Below are 12772 nucleotides of genomic sequence, written 5' to 3' on the forward strand. Positions count from 1 at the left end.
GTGATAGACCAGATTTGATTGCTTGGGTCTTCGATCTGAAAAGAAAACTCTTCATCAAGTGCCTCACTGGACCAGATGGCCTCTTTAGAAACTGTATAGCTTTTGTCTTGACTGTGGAATATCAGAAGAGAAGACTGCCTCATTTGCACTGTCTGCTGTATGTATGTCTGTATGTACGTATGTATGTATGCTCCCGAAATACAGCCAAAACGGTACATGATAGCGCAACAATTTTAGGGCCACCTTACTCACCATTTGCCTGTGGTGTGCAGTATAAAGTTTCATTATATTTTAAAAGTTATTCACTTTATAAACTTTAATAAACTTTATACTGTGAATAGGACAAGTTATTTTGATCTAATACTTCCGTGTTCGGCGTCACAATGGGAACCCAATAGGTCATATATGAGATTGTCATTTTGAGATCGTCATTTTGATCTAATATGGCATCACAACGGGGGAGGGTTATTGGGCCAGGTGGCGGTGCGCCTGCGCAGCAGCCCCGGGAGTACCGACGCCTGTCCCAGTGTGCCCCCCGCCTGACCTTCCTCCCGTGGTGCAGCGCGGCGGCAGAGAGGTCAAAGATGGCCGCCGGCAGAACGAACATGGCGCAGTGCCTTGTGGCCGCTCTCCTGCTGCTGGCCGCCGCGATGGCCGCCCGGGGACGGGGTGAGTGGCTTCCTCTCCCCTTTCCTCTCTCTCCTCTGGCCCCAGAGGAGACTCCCCGGCCGCCACAGCCTCGGATATATCCTGGGATCTTGCTGTGTGCTTTTGGAGTGGGGGAGGGGAGGGTGCTAGATCAATGCAGGAGAGGTTTGGACCCAACGGGTCCATGGGTCGTCTAGTACTTCCTAAAAGTAGGTTGAAGAATGGCAAATGGAGTTCAGCTCAGATAAATGCGAGGTTTTATGTTTTGACGAGTCAAACCGGGAGAGGACTTTCACAGTGAATGGTGGGATGCTGGGCAGTGGTGTAGAACAGAGGGGCCTAGGAGTACATGTACATGATTCCTTGAAAGTGGCATCACAGGTGGACAAGGAAATGAAGAAGGATTTGGGCACGCTGGCCCTCTCATCAGTAAGCCGTTGAGTATAGAAGTTGTTATTCTATGTTTCATGTTGATGAATTAAAACTGGAATCAAGGAAAATTTGTTGTTAAAATATTTTGTATAATTTAGAATTATGGAGGCTCGATGTAGAATGGACACAAATTTCCTGGATGATTCTGGGAAGAAACAGGACAAAATGGTTGGGACATGGGCTGATAAATCCCCAGGGCCTGATGGTCTGCATCCCAGGGTACTTAAGGAGGTGGCTCTAGAAATAGTGGAAGCATTGGAGATCATTTTTCAATGTTCTATAGATTCAGGATCAGTTCCTGTGGATTGGAGGATAGCAAATGTTATCCCACTTTTTAAGAAAGGAGGGAGAGAGAAAACGGGTAATTATAGACCAGTTAGTCTGACATCAGTGGTGGGGAAGATGCTGGAGTCAATTATAAAAGACGAAATTGCTGAGCATTTGGATAGCAGTAACAGGATCATTCCGAGTCAGCATGGATTTACGAAGGGGAAATCATGCTTGACAAATCTACTGGAATTTTTTGAGGATGTAACTGGGAAAATTGACAGGGGAGAGTCAGTGGATGTGGTGTACCTCGACTTTCAGAAAGCCTTCGACAAGGTCCCACATAGGAGATTAGTGGGCAAAATTAGAGCACATGGTATGGGAGTAGGGTACTGACATGGATTGAAAATTGGTTGACAGACAGAAAGCAAAGAGTGGGGATAAATGGGTCCCTTTCGGAATGGCAGGCAGTGACCAGTGGGGTACCGCAAGGTTCGGTGCTGCGACCCCAGCTATTTACGATATACATTAATGACTTAGATGAAGGGATTAAAAGTACCATTAGCAAATTTGCAGATGATACTAAGCTGGGGGGTAGTGTGCATTGTGAGGAAAATGCAATAAGGCTACAGGGTGACTTGGACAGGTTGTGTGAGTGGGCGGATACATGGCAGATGCAGTTTAATGTAGATAAGTGTGAGGTTATTCAGTTTGGAAGTAAGAATAGAAAGGCAGATTATTATCTGAATGGTGTCAAGTTAGGAAGAGGGGATGTTCAACGAGATCTGGGTGTCCTAGTGCATCAGTCACTGAAAGGAAGCATGCAGGTACAGCAGGCAGTGAAGAAAGCCAATGGAATGTTGGCCTTCATAACAAGAGGAGTTGAGTATAGGAGCAAAGAGGTCCTTCTACAGTTGTACCGGGCCCTGATGAGACCGCACCTGGAGTACTGTGTGCAGTTTTGGTCTCCAAATTTGAGGAAGGATATTCTTGCTATTGAGGGCGTGCAGCGTAGGTTCACTAGGTTAATTCCCGGAATGGCGGGACTGTCGTATGTTGAAAGGCTGGGGCAATTAGGCTTGTATACACTGGAATTTAGAAGGATGAGGGGGGATCTTATTGAAACATATAAGATAATTAGGGGATTGGACACATTAGAGGCAGGAAACATGTTCCCAATGTTGGGGGAGTCCAGAACAAGGGGCCACAGTGTAAGAATAAGGGGTAGGCCATTTAGAACGGAGATGAGGAAGAACTTTTTCAGTCAGAGAGTGGTGAAGGTGTGGAATTCTCTGCCTCAGAAGGCAGTGGAGGCCAGTTCGTTGGATGCTTTCAAGAGAGAGCTGGATAGAGCTCTTAAGGATAGCGGAGTGAGGGGTATGGGGAGAAGGCAGGAACGGGGTACTGATTGAGAGTGATCAGCCATGATCGCATTGAATGGCGGTGCTGGCTCGAAGGGCTGAATGGCCTACTCCTGCACCTATTGTCTATTGTGAAAGGCAAAGTCTCAAGGAGATAGTAAACAACACTCAGAGCATCCTAGTTAATCTAAGTGGACATTGAACTGGAGTTGGAGAGATTTGGGTTGGTGTTCCTGAGTATTATGGGAATTGATAAGGCACTTATGGAGGTGGTGGAAATAGAGCATGTCACAGCATTTAAAGCACATACTAGTGGTGACTAAAGGTTTTATGGTTGTTGGTACTGCAAATTAGAAATCCCATTGCTGAGGTAATTTAAACACTTTATTTCTAAATAAAAGGGAAGAGCTGAGCTTTATTAGGAAAAATAGAGTAAATTGCCTGTCATTTGCAATTTAAGCTAAATCCATTCTTACCCACCACAGGTGAGCAAATGGCACAGAGAAAATATTGGCACAATTTTGATTTTTCTTTGTAACAAAGCATGTGCTGCGACTGGAGACTTGGCTATCTCACAAAACCACTCTTTTCTGAATTTACGTACTCACTGGCAGGGGAATTCAGAGCTAATATATTCTGAGGTGTTCTCAATAAAATAAAATGTTCTTAAAAAATAAAATCAGTTATGAGGATTGTGACATGCCCCTGATTATACAGTGTTCAATTCAATTTCCAACTGTTCCGATTATAGCAAATGAAGCAGCATTTCTGCATTTAGCAAGATCCAGATAACAAGCGGGCAGGGAATGATAAGTGGCAAGTGAAGTGCCAGGTATCAAGCGAAGTATCAACAAGAGTGCCAAACCACCTACCCTTTATACTTAACAACATTACCACTGCTATCCTTCTTCATTAACATCTTGGGGTCACCATTGACTAGAAACTCAACTGGACCAGCCACATAAATACCGTCACTAAAAGATCTTCTGACATTCCAAAGCCGTTCCTGCATTTATATGACATGTCAGAAGCATGGTGTAATACTCTCCACTTGCCTGAATGAGTGCTGCTTAGACAACACTCAAAAAGCTTCATGTGATTGTGCATGAAACATCTTGCAGTTGGTAATCAATGAATGAGAGACCTCAGTATAAGTCGACAACCATTAATGTGGGAAAACTCTTGTTCATTATTAGCGGTATTTCTTAAGTAAACTGGCTACCTCACTATCCCAATATTAGCCATCCACAAGGACAAATCTTATAGATTTGTAACTAAATCCACAAAGTAGTGTGGGATGGATTATTTAGAATAGAAGTTCATTTCACTCTTGATATTGCAATTTTAATCATAGTGGCAATAGGGATGTTACATTTGATCCTTGGCTGGGGATTGGGAAATTAAAATCAGAATAATAATGTAAGTATGAGAACAGGTCAGGTAAAAAGATGTTCAGTCTTATTGTAACATCCACGATGCAATAGCCTTGTTAATTCTCATTGTAATTGTGCTTCTCCACTAGTGAAATACTTCTGGCTTTAATGGAGACTTACTAATGGAGATTGACACAAAATGCTGGAGTAACTCAGCGGGACTGAATAGTGCCAAGTTAGGAAATGGGGAAGTACAAAGAGATATGGGTGTCCTTGTTCATCAGTCCTTAAAGTTAGCATGCAGGTACAGCAGGCAGTGAAGAAAGCTAATGGCATGTTGGCCTTTATGACAAGAGGAGTTGAGTATAGGAGCAAAGAGGTCCTTCTGCAGTTGTACAGGGCCCTAGTGAGACCGCACCTGGAGTACTGTGTGCAGTTTTGGTCTCCAAATTTGAGGAAGGATATTCTTGCTATTGAGGGCGTGCAGCGTAGGTTCACTAGGTTAATTCCCGGAATGGCAGGACTGTCGTATGTTGAAAGACTGGAGCGACTAGGTTTGTACACGCTGGAATTTAGAAGGATGAGAGGGGATCTTATTGAAACACATAAGATTATTAAGGGATTGGACACGTTAGAGGCAGGAAACATGTTCCCAATGTTGGGGGAGTCCAGAACCAGGGGCCACAGTTTAAGAATAAGGGGTAGGCCATTTAGAACGGAGATGAGGAAAAACTTTCTCAGTCAGAGAGTTGTAAATCTGTGGAATTCTCTGCCTCAGAAGGCAGTGGAGGCCAATTCTCTGGATGCTTTCAAGAGAGAGAGATAGATAGAGCTCTTAAAGATAGCGGAGTCAGGGGATATGGGGAGAAGGCGGGAACGGGGTACTGATTGTGAATGATCAGCCATGATCACATCGAATGGCGGTGCTGGCTCGAAGGGTCTACTCCTGCACCTATTGTCTATTGTCTATTGACAGGCAGCATCTCTGGAGAGAAGGAATGGGTGACGTTTCGTGTTGAGACCCTTCTTCAGACTTCTGAGTCTGAAGAACGAATCGACTCGAAACGTCACCCATTCCTTCTCTCCAGAGATGCTGCCTGTCCCGCTGAGTTACTCCAGCATTTTGTGTCTACCAGCATTTGCAGTTCTTTCCGACTAATGGAGATTGTCATGATTAGCCAATAGCTCCAATATCATTGCATCTTGTGATTGCCAATATGGCAAAAGTGAAAAAGATGGACCTTGTTCTTTTTCTGTCAAGAAATTCTTATCATCCCAATAGTCACTTGGAAAAACCGGCACTTGTGTAACCAACGGCAATGTCAGGGGTTGGATTGGCTGGTGTAAATAAATAATTATGTTTAATTCAATTTTACTCGTACCAATATGCTCCTCCTAATTATCATAGTGGATTGTCTCAGCTTGGTTGAACGAAAATCGTTTTCATGTTGAAAGGACCTTGCTTTTGGCCAATTGTGGATGCGGAATAAATTTACACAAGCAAGAAAGCAAAACATATTAAAATGTAAAATAGAGGTCACTCCTAAAAAAAAAATTCTGCTCACTTGCACAGCTTCTTTGTAACAGTCCATCACCATCAGCCCATTTTGCTGAATGTGCAAAATGTGCAAAATTGAACTGCCTCTTTCAGGCTTTCATTGTTTGCCTTTCTTTACCTAACAGACAGATAAATAATCCCTTATAATCCTGGTTAAAGAACATTACTGCAACCAGGAACAACGTAAATTGCTGGTTTCATAAAGAAGATGTAAATTTTGGATGTGTTTGCAGTGGAAGGCATGATGCAAACATAAACTAACGTACAAAACAAATTGCTATATGTGTCTTATGTTAAAATATGCTTCTAACATCACAAGTGAGTAGGGACAATGCACACAAAAGCTGCTGTCTGGGGAGAGATTCAAACGGCTTTAAATCTCACAAACAACGCACTATAAAACTGTCCTTAAAAACCATTCTTTGTATTACTATTCCAGTTGCACATTGATGCAGAAATTAAATGATTTTTAAAACGTAGCTTCATTTATCCTGTCTCCATCAGAAGAATAGCTGCATTTTTCAGCAAAATTAACTCAAAGCCGTTCACCTCTGCACTGAATAACATGCAAGGATGCTCTACACACCACAGTATCAGCATGCACTGAGCACTTACAGAGTTAAAAGCAGCTTCAGCGAAGTTTCCTCACCCTGCCCAGCAAAGCGCTTGAAGCTCATTGTGGGCACCTGCTTTCCTCCGCGGACAGCATCCCATGGCCAAAGCTGGATGTGCTGCTGTAATGGAGAATGGCGCCTTAGCACCACATCAGCTTCTCCCCTTCAGCAACAGCTTGCATTTTAGTCACGCTGATGATGTAGAAAAGCTATCCATCCTTTGTGCGGGTGGAGGTGCTGTGTGATGGTGTCAGAGTGAAAGAAGCGTTGGGGTAAAAGACGGCTTGCAGCTCTACTGTATCCAAAGACCACCCCCTCTCAGCTCCTGCGATGGTTCAGTCCACTTTGCTTGCTTTTTGCTCTCCTCCTAATCCCATCACGGCCAAACTGCAGAGCACATTCCCATGCAGTGGCTGCAGCTACTGGGCTTCATGCAACACCAAAAGAGGCAGCAGGGAGGGGTTGTGGTGGCACCGCTACGTGCAACAAGACAAAACTGTCCTCTCCGTAACGTGCAGAGGAAGGTGAGCCATTGTGAGGAAAATCACAGAGCTCATTCAGTTAGCAGCAGACATGCTATTCATTGTGAGGGTAAACCGAAACATTGGAAACTGTGGGACAAAACTAGAACTTGAGCATGGCAGGGGCTTTTGGATTTACTGGCTGGGGCCCAGAAAAACTGCAATGCTCAAGGAGTGTGTTTGGAAAGTATTGGCACCGGCATCCAGCACCCCTATCCCCTCCTCCTTCAACCTAAATTGAACACAAATCTTTTTTCCGTGTGCATTTACCAATTAGCACTTTTCAAGATCAGTGTATTTACCGTTATGTAAGCTTAACTGTTTGTTACACGGTGACAGATTTTGATTGGGATTGCACATCTATCCCCTTGTCCATGTAAATATCCACCACCTACCATTGCAGTCTAGCACTTTCATTTCTATCTGCCTATTGCCATCCACAGATTGCAGAACCTGGTGACAATTAGCCAAACCTCAAGTCTCACCGTTCATCCCCATGCCGAATTTCTGAGACAGGGAGAGGGAGAGAAAGAAACCAGGAAAGTGTCATGCTTATACATCCTTCTCTGCTGACCAGAAATACAAAATTCCCATGAAATAACTCGACTTCTCTTTCACTGGCACACAATAGAAACCAGTGAAATCATTGTGGTGGACTCCAAAATTATAGCAGAGAATACTGCCGCATTATAACCAACATGTACTCAGCAAAGTCACCACTGCACGCTCAGCTGCTCAGTCAGAAAGAGGTTCAAAACACAAGCACTAAAAAGAAAACATGATCCAAAGATATCATCCAACGATGGGAGAGTGAAACAAGAATTTGAAGACCAAATGAACATCTGCTGCCTATGAGGAACTGGCCTGATTCCTAAATCAGCTCCAAATATGTTATTCGAGGGAGACACGATTGAAGTGCTTCTTGGGAGATTGCAGGGTGCATGACTTCCTTCTCTCTCAAGCCTTGCAATCACATCTGCCTCTTCCATGTAACTTAAAAGGATGGGAGAGGAAAGATTCTAAAGTCTGCTTTTAGCTGCTGATACAATGCCTTCCGGCTGCTGCTGAGAAACACCATACCTGAGCCCCTGAGGCAAGTAGATTGCAGTTGGAAGAAATGAGAGTAATTTAAACAAAATTTCTAACATTTGTCTATGGCGCTTTTGACATGTCCCCAGGATCCCTGGAGGCACTCAAGTTTGAAAAATGAAAGATCTTTCTCCAGGTTTCAGCAGCTGCCTCTCACATTGGGGGCTAAAAATGGGAACCGTCTGTAAAGTAAAATGGGATACCCATTTCTATCTTCACAAAATATCACTACTTGGTTCAGTCCCAATGACACATTCTGCGACCAATAGTCTTAGAACTGACTTTTCCACGCCTTCTACATATGTCTTACTACAAGAGAACTCTGTTTTTTCTTGAAAGGAGTTAGAAAATTACTTGCAGTGTATAGGAAATGGTAGCATTATGGTTAAGAATGCTAAAACTGATTTGCTTTTTCATAAATCATATCATATCATATATATACAGCCGGAAACAGGCCTTTTCGGCCCACCAAGTCCGTGCCGCCCAGCGATCCCCGCACATTAACACTATCCTACACCCCACTAGGGACAATTTTTACATTTACCCAGCCAATTAACCTACATACCTGTACGTCTTTGGAGTGTGGGAGGAAACCGAAGATCTCGGAGAAAACCCACGCAGGTCACGGGGAGAACGTACAAACTCCTTACAGTGCAGCACCCGTAGTCAGGATCGAACCTGAGTCTCCGGCGCTGCATTCGTTGTAAAGCAGCAACTCTACCGCTGCGCTACCGGAGAATATTAAATGGCGGCGCGCCAGACCCTTCCACTCCGTTTATTGCACAACTGAATTTCTGCATCAAAACCGTCTACAAGAGCATTCTCCACCAGGATGGATTGATACCAATTGCTGGGACTACTGATCCACTGGTTTGAATTTGAATCCCACCATTATATTTTCAGTAAAGATGAGCAACAACCGAATTGTCATAAGTTCTATAATCTAGTTCACTGATGTTCTTGAGAGAATGAAAATAGTTGATCTTTGCTAGGTCTGTATTAAAATGTGACTCCAAACCTACAATGTGGATTGCTCTTAGCTGAACTCTAAAATGCAATGGAATTTCGTTCAAATATGCACTCGTCCGGTGTATAGTTTTGAATGACAATAAAGTTATATTCATTCATTCATTCAAATGGTCTAGTAAGCCATTGAATTCAAGGTCATTTGGAATGGGCTGTAAAAACTGGGATAGTCTAGCCAATAACGATCACATCGCATCACATACATGAATAATAATCATTGTAATCAATTATATAATTGTAAACAATTGTAATCATGTATTGTCTCTCTGCTGACTGGATAGCACGCAACAAAAGCTTTTCACTAATACACGTGACAATAAACTAAACTGAACTGAACTAAAAATCTTCCATTGTCAGAAGAATAATACTAAATTATCTTGACCCCATTAGAGGAAGGGCTTGACTGACTCAAATATAAGGATATCAACTCCCATTGAAGTTCTAGTATTACTTCTGGAATTTTCAAATTATCCTGCATTCCAAGTTGATCCCTAATGGAAAATAACAAGAAAACATTCAGCACTCACAAGTGAAAACAAAGATAGGCTCCTGATCTTGATAGAAAATGTTTCACACAGACACCTGAAGCAACGAATTGTAAATGCCATCAGGCAAAAACAAATCCCACAATGTGCACCTGAAAGGAGGAGTTTCCCAGGATAATCTGTCAAAAGGCACCATTGATACCTCAAGAATGAATTTAATTCTCATTGACAGGGCATTCAAACAATGCCGGTTGACTCCACATAAACATCCTTCATCATCTAACTCTACCAACATATCATCTGTTTCTTTCTCTTTCCTAGATTATGCATCTATGCTATTTATCTCAAGGATGGCACAATAGAATAAGAGGATTGTTATTTTACAGAAGGCAGCCATTTGGTCCAATAATTCCTTACTAGTACTGCCAGACCAATCCACAATCCCATTCCATATCCTTCCATCAAGTCATGTAATCATATTCAAGTATTTATTCAATTCCCTTTTAATTGTGTCTTCTTCCACTGCTCATTCAGGCAATGAATTCAGGCCATTTTCTATGGAGTGGTCTGCTGAAGCAGCAGCATCTCAGCGGCGGAAGGGAAGAGACTCGACAAGCTGGTCAGGAAGGCCAGCTTGGTCCTGGATTGCCCCCTCGACTCAGTGCAGGTGGTGGGAGAGAGGAGGATGATGGCTGCTGGACAACGACTCCCACCCCATGCAGGACACTGTCACTGCACTGAGTGGCTTCTTCAGTGACAGACTCCTTCACCCCAAGTGCGTGAAGGAGAGATATAGGAGGTCCTTCCTTCCCGCTGCTGTGAGACTGCACAACCAGCACTGCTCCCAGCAGACGAGTCAACAATAACAGCTAAGAACACACAGAAAACTGATGACAATTTATGTATCTTTTATTTATAATGAATGATCTCTTGCTCTCTTGCTATCCACTTTGCTGCTGTAACACTGTAAATTTCCCCGGTGTGGGACAAATAAAGGAATATATTATTATTAATTCCGAATTAGGACTACTCAATATGTGAAATCTTTCCCTGCTGTCACCTTAGATTTTTTTTTGTAAATCACCTTTTGGTTTAGTTAGTTTAGAGATACAGTGTGGAAACAGGCCCTCCCCCCCCCCCCCATGTCCGCGCTGACCAACAATAATCCATACATTAGTTCTATCCTACACACCGGGGACAATTTTACAGAGGCTAATTAAGCTACAAACCTGCACTTCTTTAGAATGTGATAGGAAACCAGGGCACCCAGAGAAAACCCATGCGGTCATGGGGAGAACATACAAACTCCATACTGACTGCACCCGTAGTCATGATCGATGTACGGCAGCAACTCTACCACTGCGCCACTAGGCCATCCTTAAATCAATGTTCTCTGGGTCTTCACCCATTCTGCTGATATTTCCTTTATTTAGACCCTGATTGATTTTGGACACCTCTCTAAAGGAAACAATCCAATCATCTCCTGCCTATTCATGTAAATAGTCCCTTGTCCACAAAATTCCAACTGGGAGCAAGCTTATCTTGTTGTTTTTTTTTATCGGGGGGGGGGGGGGTCCAGATAGAAATCTTTAATAAGATTATATAAGAAAATAATCTTATTTTTATGACACTAAGTTTTTAATTATCTTCTCCATATGCTGTTAAACACCTACCAAATTTAGTGGAACTTTATCCAGACACCTTGCATTCGTTTTCTCCAGTAATGAACTGTACACTTTTCGATCCATTCTGTTAGATATATGTCTAGAACACTAAATGGTGTAATATATAATAGAGGCACTTTACTGAACTCTGCTCCCAGTATTTGGTTTTTGTAGGAAGGAACAATGCAGTGCTGCCAGGGTTGAGTTTCTAAGGCATAACCCTTCAGTTTGGATATCAGAGTCTTAAATCTTTTATTGTTCTTTCTCTGGTTATATATCTCTTTTGCATTATGAAGACCAGAACGTTGCACAGTACTTGTAGGTGTGGTGAATTATTTTGCTATTTAGCCAATTCAGCATAAACTCTTATAAATTTGACCCACTGTAGTTATAGCCTCAGGAGATATGAGCACATGACAAAAACAATGTTGTTCTGTCTAAAGTAGTAGGGCATCTGGCTTGAGCCTCATTGATTTTTATATGCAATATATTGTAGCTCAATTTGCAAGATTTTGCAAAAATATATATCAATATTTCAGACATATCGAAAAGTATTAGCAGCATGTACAAAAGCAAGCAACATTAGTCTTGTTAAAGTCAATTTCTCAATATACAATGTATTTGAGGAAACAGCCAGCAGGCATCCTAACTTGGATACAAAAATGTCCTTGTTTCAGTCCCGATGCGTATGACAACCAACCACTCTTGACACTAGGCTATATTTAAGAGGGAGTTAGATGTGGCCCTTTTTGCTAAAGGGATCAGGGGGTATGGAGAGAAGGCAGGTACAGGTTACTGAGCTGGATGATCAGCCATGATCATATTGAATGGCGGTGCAGGCTCGAAGGGCCGAATGGCCTACTCCTGCACCTATTTTCTATGTTTCTATGTTTCTATGTAGACTAACTACTATGTTACTTGAGTAATGCAATAGATTCATTTTAAATTACTATGTATGCTTTCACAAGGCAGAAAAAAATAGTGAGATAGTGGAGATAAATTAGAAATCACTTGAAAACTGTTGTGGGAACAGTGATGTTCAGTTCAGACATGTTTACCAGCTTCTTATGAATGCCCACACCAATGTCATGGTGCCTACATGTTCACAAATTGCAAATTAGCCATAAACCAGCCATTGGTAAAGATATATTCCAAAGAGCAGTCAATATCACACGCTTGAATGATTAATTTTGTACCATCACTGCCTTTTTGTCCTATTAATGTTTGATTGAAGACCCTTTCTAATGCAGCCCTCAGGAGAGGACAGAAAGGACACAATCATCTAGGTATAACTGTGCATGATGAGGTGGTATTTGGTTTGGAAGTTTCTTTATTGGCGTAGTTAAGTTGTGTTGGGGCAAGATGCAAAAATAATCATTGCAAATAGCTCTGTACTTTAAGTCAGCTTTTCAAGCAAACCTTCTGGTCAATTTTCTTATCCATGACCAAATTATCGATATCAGGGTCCTTGCTAATCTTAGCTGCTCAGGATAGATTGAAAAATAAAGCCAGTACCTTCTAACCGTGTTGTTGAGCTACCAATCTGCTGTTGGGAAAGCTCGAAATACAGATTCATTTTTGTGGGAGTTTATTTGAAATTGAGCGAATCCTGGACAGCCTATGTTGCAATCACATCATTACATTGCTGGAGAACGTTTCATTTATTTCCATGTGCTATATCTTCCTGCCTGTCAAATTGAAGAGAATTTTTTTCCCACAGGGAGAAACAAGAAA

The 12772-nt window shown here is 42.3% G+C and overlaps 1 protein-coding gene across 4 annotated transcripts in view; it reads right to left on the bottom strand.

The window, feature by feature from the left end:
• The window catches only part of LOC144598907 (actin remodeling regulator NHS-like), a 351767-nt gene that overhangs the window by 119778 nt on the left and 219217 nt on the right, over window positions 1-12772 (bottom strand). The window contains exon 1 of one of the 4 annotated variants that reach the window (XM_078409484.1): window positions 6255-6456. The exons of the other annotated variants lie outside the window; for them this stretch is intronic. The gene's annotated coding sequence lies outside the window, so the exon portion shown is untranslated. Of the gene's footprint in view, window positions 1-6254; window positions 6457-12772 lie in introns of those variants that run through there. 4 annotated transcript variants of the gene reach the window in all.

This window comes from Rhinoraja longicauda, chromosome 12 (genome assembly GCF_053455715.1).
Source record: "Rhinoraja longicauda isolate Sanriku21f chromosome 12, sRhiLon1.1, whole genome shotgun sequence".
In the NCBI taxonomy this organism is placed as follows: Eukaryota; Metazoa; Chordata; class Chondrichthyes; order Rajiformes; family Arhynchobatidae; genus Rhinoraja; species Rhinoraja longicauda.